The sequence below is a fragment of the Austrofundulus limnaeus genome, unplaced genomic scaffold (genome assembly GCF_001266775.1).
Source record: "Austrofundulus limnaeus strain Quisiro unplaced genomic scaffold, Austrofundulus_limnaeus-1.0 Scaffold1196, whole genome shotgun sequence".
In the NCBI taxonomy this organism is placed as follows: Eukaryota; Metazoa; Chordata; class Actinopteri; order Cyprinodontiformes; family Rivulidae; genus Austrofundulus; species Austrofundulus limnaeus.
Window position 1 is genome coordinate 28,133 of NW_013953598.1, and position 21,629 is coordinate 49,761.

Genomic DNA, 21,629 nt, shown 5'->3' on the forward strand with positions numbered 1-21,629 from the left:
AGCTGTGATTTCATTTCTTTGTTTCAGCTGGTTCGGACCACGGTGTGGTTCTTTGCATGAGAACGGATCATTAATAGAACTTTGAATGCACAGGTCCACAAAATGTCCTGTAGGCATGTGGAGTGGGTCATAAATTCACCACTAAACAAACACCGTCAGACTGTTTACCTGCCTTTTCCCTCCAGATAATCATTTATTTAAAATTTTGTAAATATCAACAGAGTTTAAATTAATTTATGTTCCACATTTTGTTAATTAAATCTTATTTTGAAGCAAATTTCTCAGGAATTAAAACAACAAAATGTTTTTATGTCCTCGGGTTTATCTGTTTATCCATCAGTAATCCTGTTTCAGTCTTTACTAATTTAAATGGAAAAGCGTGAGATTATTTGTTCCTAGGAGAAAATAAAACATCAAAAGTAGTTTAAATGTCTGCCGACGTTCACAAAAACTGATGAAGATAAAACAAATCAATCACAGACAGAAACAGTCTATTGCCATATCATAATGAAATGAAATAAAAAATAAAAACAGGTCTATGTGACATTTTAGATACGACTAATCAAGTCTGCAAAATTATATTTAGTCTCCTAGATTAAAAAAACAGCAGGATGAACCTTGAAATATCTTTTCAACATTGTTTTTGTCAAATAACTTGACATCGTTCAGTTTCTCTGGAACACCTAATGGATCAAATATATACATACACCTACCTTAAAGTTTTAGGAAGCAATGCTAAATATTTGCCAAAGAGACAAACACGTCAGAACTGGTTTCTGCTTGGATAAAGCTGGGTGGAGACAGACACCCTGGACTCGTCTCTAGTCCATCACAGGGACACATTGAGACAAACCACCACTTGTGTTTAAGGACAATTTAGAGTTAATGAACCTAATATGAATGGTTTTGGTCTGTAGGAGGAAACCAGAGAAAACTCACATCTACACGGGGAGAACATGTAAACTCCACCCACCATTAAACCTCTAAACTCTACCGATTAAATCAGAAGCTCGTCGATGAATCCAAAAATCTAGAGACTCGATCAACAGGAAAATTACAGACAAAACAGTTTGTAAGATTTGGTCATAAAATCTCCAAAATACAACCCTCCCTCCCCTCAGATTAGGACAGGTAGCTCATTATTTAAAGTTACTTATCCTTTATTTGCATTATCCTTTAAAAACCAACAAAGTTACAAAGCAGAATCACTCTGAAGAGGTCGGACGGATGTTTTACGTCTTGAAAAAGTTAAGGATTGGTAAGTCCATAAATCTATTTGGTAAAACTTTGGATAGTCTGGTGATGTTTATCTTTTGTTAGATAACTTCACAAAAAGAAAGATTTAAAATGTTCTTTTTCCTAAAAGATGCCAAACTGATTCAAGCTGCTAAAATGCTAAATGTTTCAATGGTTCCTTTCAAATCTAAATCACAGCTGCAGTACCTTTTTGAAAAAACGATTTAAGTACACAGCTGTTTGTTTTTTCCTTTTTACATTTTATGCACAGAGACTGAAACAACAATAAACTTCTTTGTTTGGGTCACAAACTGACTAACTAAAAGGTCCTATCCACACAAAAACTGTTTTTACCAATGAATCATTTTACTTATTGTTTCTAAAAAAATACCTTGTTTATAGAAATTACCTTAAACTCTGTAGTAAGTATGCCAGGCCTCTATGTGACTCTGAAAATACATTATTAAACAACGTTTTAGCTTTCCTTTTGTTCAACACGGATAGTAAATGTTTATTTTTCAAATGAAGTCCCGCCCATATGCCATCCTATCTCTCTTATAGGCCGTCACACTGTCAATCGCAGTGTAACGTGTAACTAACTACTTTTAAAAAAAATGCATATTTGGCATAAAGGTAAGAACGATAAGAGCCATCTTCGATGAGCTAGTTGCACCTGACCCGTTTTTAGCTGAGCCCAGCTTCATTGGTAAATCTCTGGTCATCCGGGGCCTCATGTATCAACATGTACGCCATTTTCCAAGTTGTGCCAAAAATACATTTACCAGGAACGGATTCAGCCTTACTGGAGGATTTAATAAAAAGCACGCAGAGCATTTATTTATAAACAGAATTTTCTGATCCACGATGACGAGTGGCTCATCAGCCGTTTTCAGGAATAATCCTTTTTCAGTTTGGTACTGCTGCGCTCTGGAGCGCGACACAGCGAAGAGCCGTGCGCCACGCGTGCACGTGCAGCAGCAGCGATTGAACTGGGGTTCTACAGGAGCTTTCCAGAGGGAGCTGGCAGACCGATCGGGACTGTGTCAGTCCAGTCCACCCAAAGCAGAGTCATGCCCAACGGAACGGTCTCATCCATGTGATTGTAACTCTCCAACATCACGTCGCGTCATGAAACCTCTCCACTGAGGTGCAGAGACTCGTTTCTTTATATCAGCTATGAAAAAACAAAGATCTATGTTCTACCAAACATTTAAGTTCCTCTGTGTTTACAGTAATTATGGTAATAAACTCATGAGCAAAGTCAATATTTCCAGACTCAGAATGGATGGATGAGCCGGTTGCGCAACACAGGAGCTTCACGCGTGCGCATGCATACACACACCCCGACACACAATCACTCGTTCTTTGCGTGACAAACATATTTACTCCTGTTCTTACTTAGGATTTTTTTTCTCACTCGCATTATAATAAAATCATTATTTTCCTGACTCTAGAAATCATTTCTGATCACAGGGATCAAACAAACATGTCTTTCAAACATGCAGGAAGTAATTTACATCTATTTAACATGTGTTAATGAAGGCGTGTCAGGGGAGGTGTCTCACGTGCGCCCAGTTCCACGTTAATTGGGATGTACAAAAGAAATGTGCGTGGATTCAGGCGTACGCACGGTTTGATACGTCTGAATTTTTTGGTGCGTACGCAGTTTTCTGGATTTGACCGTACGCTACGTTTCAGTAAGAAATCCATGCAAATCTTTGTACATGAGGCTCCTGGTGTGTTATCGTCTGTCCACAGGTGTTTTCTAAACTGCTAGAGACAGGGTGAGAAGCTCAGATATCCAAGAGAAATTCTACGTGGAGCCGCTGGTCCTCCACGTTGAGTTGAACCAGTTGAGGTGTTCCTCTGCTTTGACACCTGGTTTGAATGTGAAGAAATTTATTGGGGTTTGCTTATATACTGATCTTAATTACACTACACATGGTATAGTATTACTATTAGAGGAACTTTAATCTGTTAAATGGGATTACTTTGCTTAAATTGAAGATTTTAAGTAGATACATGCCTGAACACTGATTCAACACATAACTGAACCGTTCATCTTCATTAGGTTAGATCAGTGGTTCCCAAACTTTTTATCTTCTGACCCACAAAATATCCATGGCAAAAACTTGTGACCCCAAATATTACTGGTCTGAGTTCACAACCTTAATTAATAACCCTAAAAACACAGGCTTTTTGACAATCTAAAGGGCTTGTACACAAATATAAATATTTATTTATACTTATTTTGTGTTTTTGTAATAATTATAGGGAAAATATTAAATCAGAAATTATTTTATTRCYCTTTAAATTGATKTCTGGAGATTATCCAAGGTGCTTCATGACCCATAATTGGGTCCCAAGCCCAACTTTGGGAACCAAAGTGCAGTGGTTCCCAAACCTTTCAGCTTTTGACCCACAAAATTACAGTAGCAGAGACCTGTGCCCCCAACTGTTTTTGGATGATAAACATTTGTATCAGGCCAACTAAACATGGGCACAGTAACAATATTTTTATACTATAACCTCACTTCTCTGTAACAACTAAGCCAAAAATGTAATTAATTCAGAAAATCTTTTCAGGACCCCACCTTGATGTTTTGGGACCCCACTTTGGGTCCCGACCCCAACTTTTGGAAACACTGGGTTAGATTATATTACCTGGGGACATGACTTCAGCTATGTTAGGGACCCCCTCCTGATGACGTAATAAAATAGGCTGTCTCAGAGCCTCTGTTATCTTGAAATGACGTCCATAAAACGAGGCCTGAACGCAGACTAATAAACTTTCTCCAGACCGAGCTGCTCTGTGTGGGTTGTATGAACTCTTTTACATTCAATTTCCATGCACTGGTACATTCTCGGTGTGGTTCAAGCACATAAAGTGGTAAACGAACACGCTTAATATTTTCTTTCAAATGAATGATTGATTGACGGGCTTGATGTCGAAGAGCGCATTTATTTGACTGAGTAATCTGAGACTCTTTGAATGCAAATTGCTTTAGAACAGCAATTATTCTCTCCGTTTCTTGAATGGAAAACTCCAAACCAAAACTAGTCCTTGGAAGAATGGATGTTAGTCCAAGTAACAGGTCTTTTTGAAAGACAACCAATAAATGTAAAAGAGTCCAAATTCAAGGAAATTATTCATGTGTCCAATAGACTGTGCATTAGTTTAAGCTATAAAAAAGATCTGTGTATCACACTAACAACCCAATCCTTCCTGTATTTCAGGTTTTAAAGACGGATCTTTCTGCGGTTCCTTGAAGCAGTCATGGACAAGACTTTCTTTGTGATCCTCCTGGTGACAGGTGAGATTTTATCTGTAGTGTTGAAGAAAGTGTCAAAAATAAACAAACAAAACTTAACAGATCCACTTCTGTCCTCAGGATTTTTTGCCACCTCTGCTTCTGTTACTTACTACTACTACCCAGACCTGAAGAGCTGGGGTGATGCAAACTTATTTTGCAAAAAATACCACAAAAACTTGCTCAAAGATAATGACACTTTTGACTGGACCACAGTGGGTAAATCCAAGGCCTGGACAGGAATATATAAAACCCTTACCCAGAGGGGTTGGGCGGGTGATGGGAAGACCATGTATTACAACTGGAGCGCAGGAGGACAGCGCACTGATATGTATAATTTATGCACGCTCATGATTGATGGAGCCTGGCAAGAACACAACTGCTCTGATGTAAAACAATCTGTTTGCTTTAATGGTGGGTATAAAATTAAAGTTGATAAAACTTTTAGAAGTTTAACTTTACATAGAATAAAAAAAGAGCATTTCAGAAACCGCTGATCTACTTGAATCTTCATATTAAAAGAAACACATCAGGGAAGGCAACATGTTCCTAATCTTGTCTAATTTTGGTGAATCTGTAAATTATAGCCTCAGTTTCCTCTTCCTGTTCTGCTGTAACTCCTCTGCTTAAAGTTTGGACCTGTTCAGAGATGGTATTCTGCAGGTTTTGGCTGGTATGAGTGGTTACAGTTGCCTGTCATCTCCAACCAGTCCACCAGTTCTCCTCTGACATTGACAAGGCCTGTAGTTTTTGAACCATAAAATCTGGAGATAGTTGTGTAAAGTTCCAGTAGGCCAGTCAGTCCGGCACCAACAACTACGCTGCATTTAAAACACTTACGCCCCTTTATAGTGCAAGGGTGGACAAACCTGGTCCTTGAGGGCTGTAGCCCTGCAGGTTTTACTTTTTTCCTGCTCCAACACAGCTTAATTACCTCTTCTACGTTCTGCAGAAGCCTGTTAACCATCTATTCATTCAAATCAGGTGTGTTGGGAGCAGAGAAACAAATAAAATATGCAGGGCTGCAGCCCTCGATGCCCACCCCTGCACTAGTGCCCCTACAGCACAGTTCGATTTGGCTCTCCACTGTTCCAAGGCTTTTCCACAAGCAAGGATTCGTGAAACCAGTCCCTTTTCCAGAACCTCCTTCTCTGTAGTTCCAAGTGTACCACAGTGTTTGCGAACACACGTCGGACCATCCAACATTACTGACATAAATTAGAATTATCCGGCAAAAAACTTAAAATCACCGGACATGTTGGCCGACGTGCTTCTCAAACCTAGAAAATATATTATTTACATAGAAAATCCCTGTGGATTATCTGTGTGTCCCACTGTCCGGGCAGACGTCTCCATCTGATATTATTTTCAGTGGGACAACAGAAACCGTCAGTGATTGGTTGGCTGCTGCAATGCGTTCTATCCAGGATTTTGATTGGTTTAGGCACCGGAAGCCCTAAGTATTTTAACTGGTTATGGCGAGGTAAGCTACTTCATAATTTTATATATTTGCAGATGTTTTCTTGTGTTTTCCATTGTTTTCGCATAATTTCTTAAAAGTATGTGATAATTCCTAATACTTTCCTGATTAATTCTGATCAATGAGTAAAACCTATGGCAGGAAATCAAAAATCATTTATTATTTTTACTACTACTACAGCCGATCACCGCAATACTGTTTCCTCTCTTTTTTTCCCCCAAACATGCTTAAGTGGCTACAAAATGGGACCTCAAAGGCCACCAAACCTGGAACCAAGCCAGACTACAAAAGAAAGAGAAGTATTAGGAATGAGAAAATCAGCACAGGAGTAGGTGAGGAAGATGTGGAGCCTGGAGCAGTTGCAACTACAGCTTCTACTGCAGTGACTGCAGATCGTCTGAGCTTTGATGAACAGGACTTTGAGACCAACTGTAGGAAATTAGAGGACCACTGCTGCTGCACGTTTGATTACAGTGCCTCTTTTGAAGAAAATCTTTAGTGATTTCAATAATTCTTAACTGTAATCTGATATTTATTTATTGCTAATAAAAGTGTTTTGAGTTCACATTTGAATCTTTATTATATCGATAAAACTCCTATATGTTGAAAGTACAGTGAAAATAATTACAACATCTGTAGATTTGAAGCACGGAGTACATGGAGCACTGGTACCATGCTGGTCTGAAAACGCAATGTCAGAAGAGTGTTGGTTACTGATTGGTTAGGCTAGACACATTAAAAAAACAAAGACACTAACACTTAATTGCTAAGCTAAGACAATCGTCAGTCTGTGTCACATCTTTGTCTCTTGGAGCTGAAGACTGGTAGGACCAACACAAACCGGTTGATGACGTGACGATATCCAAGATTTTGGGGATTCTCGTAACATAATTTCTGTCTCTCTTGTATAGTTGTTTTTGTGTTTTTCTTACTTTTGTTACAAATTTCATTTTGTTAAAAAAATTAATTAAATTTGTTATCAGACTTGAAGTTGTCAAAACCCAGTTTGGAGGAGGCTAACTTGTTTGCTAACATTTTTCAAAGGCAGTGAAAAAGTTAATCTAACCAAAAAAAAAAAAGTTCTGCAACTAGCTGTTGCCTGATTGGTGGTACCATGCCCACCACTGATTCTGTTCAGCGGTGGGCACATCTAATCAAAAAGATAGCTTCGCAAACTCATAATTCGCTAACTAAAAATATAGCTGTGCTAATGCGCAACATGTACGAGATAACAGAAGCTAACGTTAAAAGCAAATTGCTAACTGCTAAGACTGTTAATCTGCGTCATATGTAGGTCTCCTTGGAGCTGAAGACTGGCAGGAGTCAGGACTGACACAAATCTGTTGATGTTAGCTTGTTAGTTAGCTGTTAGCGGAACTATGCCCTCCACTGATGATTAGCCATTTGTGTCACCAAGCTAATTTTGATCATAGGCAGCCAAACACTGTACTTTGTAGGCTTACATATGTTTACTGCTTATAAACCCCATAAAAGTGTCATCACTCTCTCCACCACAACAGGAAGCCATTACACCTTTGAGACCACAGAAATGACTTGGGATAACGCCAATGCAAAATGTAAAAAGGCAAATGGATTCCTGGTCTATATTCCCAACAGTACAATAAATGAAGAAGTCAGGGATCTGCTGCCCAAAGGTGCAGAAGCCTGGATCGGCCTCTACAAAACCCGAATATGGTATTCAACAACTGGATATATCAGCAAAACAAACTGGGAAACTGGACAACCAGACAACTACAGTGGAAATGAATATTGTGCAGCAGCAAATATGATGGATGGAAAGTGGACAGATGAGCCGTGTGACAACTTGTACCCTTTTGTTTGCAACGATGGTCTGAATACTTTAACATATTTTATTCAATGACACGCAAATCAATTGGTAACTTAAGTAATACACTTTTTTATTTTCAGCTGGCTTTCAGTATCTCTCCATTAATTTAAATTTCATTACCAAATTATAAAATAAAAAATATTCCCAGACTTTGTTTTTATTGAGTTTGTATTAATACTACTGTTGTTTTCTATTTAAAAAAAATATTCATCCGGTCTTTTTAAACTTTGACAGTTCATAAAGAAAAGCAAAGAATTATAAAGCTGAAGATCCAGACCACAGCAGACTTGGAGGATCCTGTGGCCACAAGCAGCATCCAGCAGCAGGTAAAACACATTATATAGTTGTGTTATAGTTGTGTTATTTTCAGTAAAGACCTTAACCTGTTGCCTAGAAAAGAAAAGGGAGGAAGGTGAAGGGAAAGTGGTTAGTAGTAGAGAAGAGAAACAGTGATTTACAAGAACTTGCAGGTTTACAAAGACTTGTCAATTCAGAGGGATTTGCTTGTTTACAAGAACTTGCCACTTGTAATGGACTTGCTTGTTTACAGGGACTAGTGGTTTACAGGGACTTGCTTGTTTACAGGGATTTACCAGTTATAATGGACTTACTGGTTAACAGGGATAGATGGTTTACAGGGATGCAGTTTACAAGAATTTGCCAGTTTACAGGGACTTGCAGGTTAACAGAGACTTGGAGGTTTACAGAGACTTGGAGGTTTACAGAGACTTGGAGGTTTACAGGGACTTGCAGGTTTACAGAGAGTTGTCGTTTACAGGGACTTGTTGGTTTACAGGGATTTGCCGCTTTATAGGGATGTGGTTTATAAAAACTTATAGGTTTAAAAGGACTTGCAGGTTTACATGGGTTTACATTTTTGACAAAGAGTTGTTTTGAAAGCCAGAAAAGCTATAAACCAAATGGTTTTCATTTGACTGGTTGTTAGCCTAGCCTGGCTGATCACTTTTGCCCTTTCGCACTAACGTCCTTGCTCTATAGCTGTACTAACTGTTGATTAGAAATGACTACACTATCCTTTTAACATGCAGACTGATTGGTGGCTTACAGCACAAGCTTACAGTCAAATAATTAAGGCAAAAATTATTAAAGTAGAATCTTCAATAAAAGCATTAAATGTTTAAGTTACCAAATCATACCAACTCTAATTAGGAAAAAAGCTAAACAACCACAAATTGTAGCAAAAGGTATATAAAGTAGAAATACTTCTTCAGATTAAAAGACAACACTGACTTCAGCTCTTCTTTTTCTGTCAGTTTGTCGTAATGCTTTCAAAACATGATGTGTCTCAATTCAAAGTAACCTGGAAGAAGCTGCCAGAGAAAGAGATTAAAAAGGTAAAAATAAACCACTCATCCATGCTTTCATAGATTATTTCACAAAATTAACATATTCTGTGACATTTGGTCCACATGCAAATATAATTTTTTAGTTAAGATTGATTAAAAATTAGCTCGTAAAACTAATAAACTGTGATTTAGGGGAAATAATTTTGACTATTTTTTTTACAATCAGATCTATTTTTTCCATTATTAAACCTGTTCTGTGCTGAAATGGCCAAAAACAAAAAAGAGCTTGTTTTTAGGAGAGTTCAACAACATTTCCTTCATTTGTACTTAAATTTGTAGTCAGTGTTTGTACTATCGCCACATACTAGCCAGATGTGTTTATTTCAGCATTTTGGACTTCTACATCTGTGTTTGGGCTGATATTTCACTCGAAAAGAGAATAATCTTAATTTAAACAGTAAATCCACATTTATTGAGTCATTTTCTCTAAATACATTTTTTTAGGTTTACTGATCCAATAAGAAGAAGTACTCCCCGGAAGCTGCAACCTCGTCTTCAGTTAGGTATTACAGCGTGCTTTCCCTTATTAATTTCATCTCTGTCAAGATAAATGTGTAATCAGAAGAGCTCTGTATAAATAAAAAAATTTTGAGCACAGATGCAGCGTTTTCTTTGTGTTTGAACTTTAAACGTGGAGCTGAAGATTTGACATATTCTGTTTGAACCAGAGATAAAACTGGTATTTAGTGGTTTAAGACGGTGGTTATCAAACTTTTGACACAAAATAATGGTGGAACAAGATTGCATATTTCAAAGGAGCATAATAAAATATAAAACAGCCCTATCAGTTATGACTCTTGACATTTAGTTTCATAATCTACTGCAGTGTATGCACGCATGCCTGTAATAAATATGTAAATTTTTAGGTTGTTTTCTTGTTATTTATTTGTATAAAAAATACGCAAAGGTTCAGCTCTTAGAACAGTTTTTTTGTTTGCATTTATCTTTTGATATAAAATCAGCTGAATGAGCATCAGGAAAAAGTGATTTTTCTTTTTTGTCTTTGTCAGTTTAGAGCAGTCTTTTGCATGTGAACGGTTCATTAACAGAACTTTGAATGCGGAGACAATCAATCTATGTTAAAAAAAAACACATGAACAGGCCTGTAGGCAGGTGGACTGGGTCTCAAATTCACTGTTAAACGGATTAAATAAACACGATGTCATAGAACAGATCATTTCTTAAAGTGCTATGTTTTTCACATTTTACACAAAAAAATCTTATTTAATCACACGTGGATAAGACGAGAAGCTTGTAGTTGAAAATAAACATTGTTTTTCTGAGGTAAAGACAGGAGGCACATCATCCAGCCTCTTTCACTTCATGTTAATTTGCATTTTCCTATAAAAACCAACATTGTAAAGCATCAGCCTGAAGAAGAGACACGACTTGTTTTGCAACACGAGAGTTAACAACTGGTAAGGTCATCTATCTGTTCTATGGAAAATATTTATATTTAGTAGATAATGCGATTGTCGGTTCAGTGTTTTAGACACTTATAACATAAATCACATAAGCTATTTTAAAAAAACACAATTATTGTTTATATTTTATGCACAACTGATAATGAGACCAAACAATCAGACTCAACAAAAAGTTTCTGTTTTTGTCAGAAATCAGTGTCTGACCCTGAAGATAGTTTGTCCTTCACAGTACAGGTTGATCTTTATTAAAAAATATAAAACTTCTTCATGATAAAAGGTTTATTTATGAGTTTGTCATCAACAGAGCTGTCTTCATGAATCATCTATTTGTATTAAAACTATAAAGCTCACTAATAATCTAATCTGTCCAGTTATTCAGGTTTTTATGATCGAAGTGAGCATGGAAAAGATGTTCATCCTCCTCCTGGTCACAGGTGAGACTGTGCCTGTAGTGTTAAAACCAACACTGGATATTAGTTTGAGAAAATAAAAAACAACATTTCAACTAATCTACTCGTATCCTCAGGTTTTTTCGCCACCTCTGATTCCTACACGTACTACTTTATTGAAGAATTACTGAGCTGGTTTGACGCTTATTCTTACTGCTTAAAATCGTACAAAGGACTGCTCCAACCAGAAGACAACATCGACATCAGCAAGCTCAATACCAGGACGTACTCAAAGGCATGGATAGGAGTATGTACATATTCCTCTTGGCGGGCTTGGACGGATGAAAGCTATCTAACATATTCCAACTGGAGCGCTACACAACCAAGCAACAGTAATGTGGAGTTGTGTGTGCTCATAACTGACGTTGGAGACTGGTACGAACACAACTGCTACGATATAAAACCGTCTGTTTGCTTCAATGGTGGGTATAAAATTAAGATTTTAAAATATTCACGAGATTTTAAATTTTGTTTATACTTCATAGGCTTTTGCTCTAAAAACCTGTTGATGATATCACCGTCTCTAACACCACAGGAACCCATTTGATCCTTCAGAATGAAATGACTTGGTACGACGCTGCGTTAAACTGTCAGGACAAATTATCTGTCCTGGTGAAAATCCCTGATAATACAACGAACGCTAATGTCAGGGATCTGCTGCCCAATGGTACGGCAGCGTGGATTGGCCTCTCCAGATTCTTATACTGGGACTCAACAACTGGATTTTACGACCCAACGAACTGGGGAGAGGGAAAACCCAACAACCCCAATGGAAATGCATTTTGTGCAGCCATGATGTTGCAGAACGGAACGTGGACAGATGAATCGTGTGACGATTTCTACCCGTTCATCTGCAGAGACGGTGAGAATGACAAATCTTTTTCATTTATTTTAGGTTAAAACTGCAACGACCTCAAGTATGAGTATTCTGGGCCGACCTTTGTGGTGAAGCTCTCTGTTCATTGATCGGTTCATACCCTCATCTAAACTCTGCAGTGATGAACCAATGAGAACACAGGTGGTCACGGTGAGTTTTCTCCACAGGTTAGGGAAAGAAATTCCAGTTATAATGGAAATACTCATTGAATGAACTAGTTGAGGCGGTTCATCTGGTAAGGGTGCTTCCTGGTTGCCTCCCTATGGAGGGAGACCCTCAGGAAGACCAGGGACACGCTGGAGAGACAACAACTGCGTCCCAATTCATGGACTGTAGCCCATAGGCCGTACGTTTAGGCCACGTGAAGCTGACTAAACACTTGCTGGTACAAAGCTCCGCCTATTTACACAAAGCTCCTCCCTGGAGCTCAGTCTGCAGCTGAGCTCCCACCCCACAGAGCACCCCTCCCTCACAGCATTGTTGTGAAGAATGCTGAAGTGGGAGTGTCCGAAACAGTAGGAGGTTCTTAAAAAGACAGAGGCCAGTTTCAAGACATTTAGATGAAGTCAAATTATTATTTTATACAGCATTTTCACAACTGAAGGTAACATAGTTACTTGGTTGGGGTACAGAACTGAACTATAGGCCTGGAAAATACATAATACACCATATTTAAACACAGTTTCTTCGGTCTGTGATGAATTTCCAAACTCTGCCGTAAAAAAACCTGCCTTTTTCGGGGTTTTGTCGGCAGCATGAGAAAGAGTTAACTGGGATGTGTTTGATACAATCAGCCAACAAGTGCGGTCTAATTGGGCTGCATTTCCTGAATTGAGACAACAGCCAATGACTTTTGGCTGGCCTGGGAATACCTTGGAGTCCTCCAGGAAGAGCTGGAAGAGCTGGCTTTGGAAAGAGATGTTTGTCACAAGACCTGCCTCTAGAAGACGGACAGTCAGTCGTGTGGTCCAGTACAGTATCAAGCTTGTTTTGTTTCGTCTTACCGCTCCAGTCGCAAACAAAGGTTTCTCCACCAAATACAAAGACAAGTTTTGCTTCGGGATCACCAAGGTGTGCCACAGAGAACCAAATGTGTTCATGACATGAACTTCAGCACAATCTTGTAATAGTTTTATGTTCACAGAATAAGTGTTAAGACAGCCGTTGTGTTCTTTACAGAAATATTCATTTGTTTTTTTAACCTTGACAGATGATAAAACAAAAAAAAGAGTGTTGAAACTGGAGATCCAGACCACAGCAAACTTTGAGGATCCGGTGGCCTCATCCAGCCTCATGGAGCAGGTAAAACAGATTATCCAGTTAATGGGGTGATCGTTGCCAACCTTGGTGAGGGTTGTGAGTCGACTCTGAAAGGGATCCCCAATTAGTTGTAACATTAGACTTTACATGATAAAAATATACTTTAACTGTAAAATAAAGACTGTAAAAATACTGTAGGATGTTCAGTTTTTATAATTTTTAAACTAAAAGTTAAAAAAATATATTTTAACATGGACGGGGTCATTTTATTTACACGCAAAGCATTCTGGGTAAATGATGACATCAACTAGGTCATCAGCACAAGGCTGCTAGCGAGCTATATCCACCCTGAAGGTTAATCTTGGACAATATCTGATGATCGACTCTTTTAAATGAAACCAGAGAGCGTTGACAGAGAGGAGAAGGTAGAAATGACTCAGTCTGTAACTGAAAATATGGATGGAGGACAACAGAGCTGCTTCATGAAAGAAGAACCTCAGCTTAGCCTGTTAGCTTTAACATTAGCCCCGATGCTATCACCATATATGTTAGCTCAACGCTACACATTCTCCTCTCGTCACTGAGGTCCTCCATCCACATGACAGAGAGGGGAACACACAAATGACTCAGCCTGTAACAAAATATGGATGGAGGACCTCAGTTTAGCTTGTTAGTTTGTTGTGCTAGCATTAAGCTAATACATATAAGACAGTATAGTGTTGGTGCTAGCGCAAAGGCTTACAGGCTAAGCTGAGGTTCTTCTTCCATGAAGCAGCTCTGTTGTCCTCCATCCATATTTTCAGTTACAGACTGAGTCATTTCTACCTTCTCCTCTCTGTCAACGCTCTCTGGTTTCATTTAAAAGAGTCGATCATCAGATATTGTCCAAGGTTAACCTTCAGGGTGGATATAGCTCGCTAGCAGCCTCGCACCGAGGACCTATCCACGTCATCATTTACCCAGAATGCTTTGTGTGTAAATAAAATGGCTCCGTCCATGTTAAAATATATTTTAAAAAATTTACAAAACTTAACAGCCTACAGTATTTTTGCAGTCTTTATTTTACAGTTAAAATAAATGTTTATCAAATAAAGTTTAATGTTACAACTAATCGTGGATCCCTTTAATACAAACATTATTTCTCTGTCAGTTCGGAGCGATGCTTTCAAAACGAGGTGTGACTGAATTCAAACTGACCTGGAGGAAGCTGTCAATGAGAGACAGTGACCAAGACGGTAAACACACACACACACATTGGTATTTCTATCCTTATTAGGACCGTGTATTGACTAAGCCTTACCATTAGCAGTGCATATCTAACCCTAACACATCAATGGTTTTCCACCATATTAGGACCGGGCTTCGGTCCCTAAAATGACAACTGGTCCTGACAAGGTAGATGTTAACACAAGAAAAGGTCACAAAAAGGCAACAAAACCCACACACACACACTTGTTTATGCTTGTATGGATGTTTTGCAAATGTAAGATAATTTCTATTTTTTTTTTGCGATTGCTTTTGTAAAACTTTATTTTTAAATAATTTGCATTAAAATTAATATTTTGTTTGGAAACATGAGTAATGTTTTTGTTTGTTTTCTCTGATATTATTTGTTCTAAATTTTGAGCTTGAATGTTAAAAAGATTATTTATGACAACAACAAAAAGGCTTGATGTTCTGAAAGATTTTGTAGTTAAATTTGTTGTTTATGACATCTGGACAGACTTGGGTATTTCAGCATTTTGGAGAATTTTTAAACATTTGTTTTGACTGAATTTTTCATATCAGAGATTTAGTTTAATAAAATCTAGGTGTAAAACTTATCTTAACACTTTACTTGTTTTTGTTTAGGTTCTCCTTGAGGCGAAAACTCACAGAAAGCTGCAACGCAGAACCCTTCACTCATGTTTAATGACTTATTTTCATATTTTGTCAAGATAAAAATGTTACAATTAGAGCCTGATATATGTTTACAAAAAATAATTTACTTTGTGTGTAAATGTTGTATTTTTTTTACTTATTTTCAAATAAAAAGTCTAATATCTGAGCAGTTTGGTTGGAACACCAGATAAAACTGAGTAATAATGTTTGATTTTTTAAGTTTAACATCTTCAGTGACACAGCTGCATATGTTGGCAGAAAACTGATTTATTTAATGAATTAAAGCCTGAATATTAACTTAAAATATCTTCGAATCTTCATTGCTGTAAAAAAAAATAAACAAAATATCAAACATTTTGTTGTGTCTTGTTGAAGTTCCTCATGAATCTAATCTGTGGAGCAGTCAGTGTTTATGTGCTTTAATTAAAAAATGGACCAGTTTCTGTCCGAGGGGTAGTTACAATGCATCTGTCTGGAAACAAAAGCTCATTGATGAGGATTATTTGATCAAAATGCACCATTTTTACAGTTTCCTGTGAATGTCAGCTCTTCTCTTTAACCCTGACGCTCCGCAGCCTGAACTTCTCCCAGACATAAAAATTAGCGTTCATTACTGTTATTAATGCTTTTGTTCACTTTACCAGAGCTCACTTTAGTCTGACTGAATTACCCGTTCCAATAAAACGTTTTTAGAAAATAAAACAACTTCAAAGAGGAGTTCACCTCCTAAACCTGGTAAGAGCCTGTCATCTAGAGACGGACAGTAAAAATAAAGATCTATTGCACTAATAAATAGCTCCTCGGTGGTGCCAAGCCCCAAGTTAAGGTTTACAACTGGTTGTAAAAAAAGAGAGAGAAAAGCAAAAGGAAGGTCAGGAATCAGTTTAGTGGGACATAAAAACCAACAACAAACCATTTGGTGTAATGTTGTGTTCGGACAAAATGCTGGGAACAGGAAGAGTTTTGTTCAGGAACGGTTTAAAGGCGATAAAAGTTTGATGTGTCAGAAGCTCGTTTCCTGGCAGGAGAATCACTTGGTTCTGTTCAACAGAAATGTTCCAACAAATTATTTCCTCACAATAAGGATGTTCGGACATTTTCTCATGTTCCACTCACTACCACTTATGTTACATGATCGCGCTCCGACATGAGCAGGAAATCTTTCAGTACATCTTCAGCTCCGCTTCTGGAGTCAGCCTGATTCAAGATGGCCGCCACGATAAACTTAAATGAAGCTACAACTCAGCAAATTTCAGAGTTTGTGTTTAAAAGTCATCATTATCTGAAAGATTATCTCTTCTTTTAAGTGAATGAACGTTGATCAAGCTTCAGTTCTGCTTCTTTTAGCTTTCAGTTACTAATATGTTATTTTTTGGCTACTGTATAGTTTTTTTTTTAGCTGCTGTTTTGCTTCTTTTGGTTACTATTCTGGTATTTTTAGATTTAAGTAATTGTTCTGCTACTTTTAGCTGCCCTTCTATTATTATCCTTCACCTACCATTCTGCTACTAGTCTTCTACTTTTCACTTTTAGGTACCATTCTTAAAATTTTAGCTACTGTTTGGGTACATTTAGCTTTTAGTTACGATTTGACTATTTTTTGGCTTCAGTTCTGCTACTATTAGCTACCTTTCTTCTTCTACCTTTAGTTACAATTCTTCAACTTTTAGCTACCTTTCTGCAACTTAAAGCTACTATTTTGCTACTTAAAGTTACTGTTTGGACACATTTAGCTTTTTTAGTTACGATTTGGCTACTTTTGGCTTCAGTTCTGCTACTATTAGCTATGTTTCTGCCTCTTTTAGCTACAATTTTCTATTTTTAGCTACCTCACAGCTTTTTTTAGCTGCTGTTTTACCACTTAAAGTTACTGTTTGTCTACATTTAGCTTTTAGTTACCATTCTGCTATATTTGGCTTCAGTTCTGCCATTTTTGCTCCTTATGCATACTGTTTGGCTACATTTAGCCAGGTCATGTTTGTAAATGAGAAGTGGTTCTCAAACAGTTCACCTGGATAAATAAATGTTAAATTAAAAAGAAATTAGTTTTTAATTACCATTCTGCTACTTTTAATGTTTTGCTAGTGTTCTTTTAACAATCCAGTTCAGGCGTCATTCAATATTTATTTTTTTTGCTTTTGCAGGTGAATGCCTTTTTGTTTTGTTTATTATATTTGTGTTTTAAATTAATTTTTTTATATTGCCCAATAAAACATTTAAAGAATGTATATTTTGTTAAAAAACATGCAGATGTTAAACAAAAGCTCTTTAGAATCCAATGAGATAAAACAGATCAGTATTTCACTAAAACAATGTTCCCTGATGAATCTCTGAGCGCAAACACTTGTCCCGAAACGACTAAAAAAACAATACGAGCGATCGATGAGGAGCAAACAGAAAAATGTGAGCAATGCTAAAGGGACAGAGGAGGGAAAAAAGAGGAGCTGGGGGAGGACGGAGATGAAGAAAGAGAAAGGAGGACAGGGAAAGACTGAGCCGAGCTGGGAGGGAGGTCCGTCAGCAGCAGGCTGCAGGAATGCTTCACATGCCTGTCCTCTGCGTGACCTCGCCTCCCCGGAGTGTGGGAGATACTGGGAGTAATTAGCCTCTTTTAACATTGGAGCTGGGCTGCCTTTCCGCCTCAATGGGGTTAGCAGTGGCATTGAAGGAGATCAAGTGTATAATTTCAAACAAAGCAACTTTAGCTTTCAGTTTGGGCTCTGCAGATGACACACATGCAGATTTCCTTTTGTGCCTCTGTCTTCGTTTCAGCAGTTTTTTTTTTTAGTTTTTCACTTTGGAAAAATGCTGGAAATTACTCTCATTAATTTAAAAAAGATTTCCTTCCTCCCACCCACCAAGCCACCGTGCAGCTGACCTACTTAATCATCCGCTAGATTTAATTATGAGCTCTACAACTGCAAATATTTTTCACTTAAAGTCAGGGATCAAGAATTTAGGCAGGCGTGTATGAAGATAAACTGAGCCTAAAAAGTATTGATTTCTGTAAAAAGGCCACATGGTTCTAATCATGAAATGTCAATACAGCATCAGTGTTATCTGCTTTGCTTCAAACCCTTTATTTAAAACTAAATGTCCTTTCTTTAAACCCAATAAACTCCAGTGTATTGATACTGACAGACATAAACAGTAATGTAGGAAAATAAACCATGAATTTCAAAACAAACTCTTAAACATGATTGGTAAATTGTGGAGAAACACTAAATGCATTTTATTTGTTCAAATTTTCAGAGGAATTTTTAAAAAACATGTCTATTTTTAATGGAATTTAACCTAGAATATACTGAACTGTGTGCTCATTTTACATCTTTATGTTTCATCTGAATTAATTAAGAGGTTTCAGGAGGTTACGAACTGTCTCAACTCAGATTTAATTTTTCTAATTTTCTTTGTTTTATTCTAATAAAACAACTGTTTTAAAACTCCACTAAAACAACCACAACTTCTTATTTCACAATTCACTTTTTTCCCCCTCCAACTACACATTCAATAAGACGGTCTATTTTAGTTAGGGCTTGCCATATCAAATTAATATTTAGCCTTTTTTTATGCTAAGAGTCTCTAAGCTAACCCAACACTATTTGCAAACCCAATGGACTCCAAGCTAACCTAACTTTATGCTAAACTAACAGTCTTTAGCTAGACTTTCCCTAGGCTAATTGCTAATCTAATCTAACAGTGCTTATGCTAACTGGACAGTCTTTAAGCTAACGTAATGTTATGCTAACAGTCTTTAACCTACCATGGTTGAGCTAGTTTACCATTTTTATGCTAACAATCAGTAATCTAACCTAACAGTGTTTATGCTAACTGGACGGCCTTTATGCCAACAATCTTTTAGCTAACCTAACATTATGCTAACGTAAGCTAACCTGACTTTATGCTATCAGTCTTTAAGCTAACCTAACATTATGCTAACAATCTTTAAGCTAACCTGACTTTATGCTAACAGTCTTTAACCTACCATAGTTGAGCCAGTTTACCATTTTTATGCCAACAATCACTAATCTAACAGTGTTTATGCTAACCAGACAACCTTTAAGCTAACCTAACATTATGCTAACAGTCTCTAAGCTAACCCAACACTATTTGCAAACCCAGTGGACTCCAAGCTAACCTGACTTTATGCTAAACTAACAGTCTTTAGCTAGACTTTCCCTGGGCTAATTGCTAATCTAATCTAACAGTGCTGATGCTAACTGGACAGCCTTTAAGCTAACCTAACATTATGCTAACAGTCTTTAAGCTAACCTAACTTTACGTTAACAGTCTTTAACCTACCATAGTTGAGCTAGTTTACCATTTTTATGCTAACATTCATTAATCTAACCTAACAGTGTTTATGCTAACTGGACGGCCTTTATGCTTACAATCTTTTAGCTAACCTAACATTATGCTAACGTAAGCTAACCTGACTTTATGCTATCAGTCTTTAAGCTAACCTAACATTATGTTAACAGTCTTTAACCTACCATAGTTGAGCCAGTTTACCATTTTTATGCCAACAATCACTAATCTAACAGTGTTTATGCTAACCAGACAACCTTTAAGCTAACCTAACGTTATGCTAACAGTCTTCAAGCTAACCTGACTTTGTGCTGAACAGTCTTTATGCTAAACTAACCGAGGTACACTTCGCTGCAGCATGCAGAACGGGGCGGTGACAGACCTTTCCGTCAGTCCCATACCTTATATGGAAATGGGACTATTGCATTTCGGAAATGAAGGTTGCTCCTTAAAGACGCGGGATTAAGAGAGCAAAGGAAGAAGAAAGGAAGAAGTTAGAGAGTTTCTTCTACTCACGTTGAAGTACTCAGAGCATTATTGATTAATTTCTTTTATCCACCTCCCCAAACACAGACCCTCAGGTTAACCTCACAGGTTTAATGCCTAAGGTTAACCTCACAGGTTTAATGCCTAAGGTTAACCTCACAGGTGTAATGCCTAAGGTTAGTTTGTTACTGTAATATAATATTAATATCCAAAAACAACAAAGATTTAATAAAGTTTTGAAAATGAAAAAGGGACATACCACGTGACATAACACGTTTTGTAGCCATTTCCTTACTGTAAATTTTTTTTATTAAACAACAAAGAACACACAAAATGATACAATGTACAAACAATAAGGCGTATTTCAAACAAATAAACAAACTTGCATAACAGAGAAAAAGGATGGGTGCAAATAAAGATAAGAAATTCCTTACTGTAAAATTTGTATTGTTAATGTTGAAAGTGTTCGATAGAAAATAGTGTCACTAGCGCCCCCTTCATTTCCGGAATGCAATAGTCCCATTTCCATATAAGGTATGGGACTGACGGAAAGGTCTGTCACCGCCCCGTTCTGCATGCTGCAGCGAAGTGTACTTGAACTAACCCTAACCCTAATTGGTTTACCTGACTTTATCCTAAGTTAACAGTATTTAAATTACCACCTTAGTCAATTTACCATTCCTACGCTAACAATCTCTAAGCTAACCTGACATGCTAGGTCATAAGCTAACTTAATTTATGCTAAAAGTCTTTAGCTAATCTGACTTTATTCATTAGCTAAACTAAAAGTTGTTAAACTAGTCTTTAAGCTAATTTACCATTTTTACACTAACAATAAAGTTAACAGTACATGCTAAGCTAACAGCCTTGACTTTATGCTAAATGAACAGTTGTTCGTTTTTCATTAGAGCTGTTACACCATATGCATTAACCATTTGTTTGTCTGTTAGCAAAATATTTCATGAACCACGAGTTAAGTTTGTATAAAACTCAGAAAATGATATTTAGATGAAGCCTGCATCTGATTCAAGATGGCGGCCACAGATTTCAGCTTAAAACTCTGACGTAAAGATGGCGGGTGATACGCAGTTTATTTATTTATTTATTTATTTATTTATTTATTTATTTATTTATTTATTTAAAGACAAATAAAGCGTTACCTTCCCGACACAGACGGACTTTAGGTCATCTCTCTTCTGTTTTTTCCCTGCCGCACACCTGCTGCTCATCAGGCCGGTAGGAAAACACCGCCGGTTGCATTGTGGGTAATGTAGGCGCGGGGGACTGCTCCGCGAGGCGGCGGACAGCCTCCTGGCAGACGGAGGCTGGGTCATGTGAAGGGCAGCGGCGGAGGGGGTTCACGGAGAGTTCACGCGCATACATTAGGTAACACCATCGCTCGCGGTGACATAACTGCTATCAGGCAGGTTGAGCCGAGGCATTTATCAATAAGGATGAGATGAAATTAAGAAGAAGAAGAAGAAGTCCCGCTACAAACTTTGTTATGCAAAACAAGCGCCAGACCTGGACGCGCTGAGACCTGCAGGACTTGGTTTTGTTTGCTTGGCCGCGCGCCACCAAACACTTTTATGGAGAATTATTAAAGGTCTGCTCGCGCGCACTCGCACGCCTCACCGGAGTAAAATCTGCGCGCGCGCTGCTGGTTGTGAAGCATCAACCGAACCGAGCCGAGAGGACGAG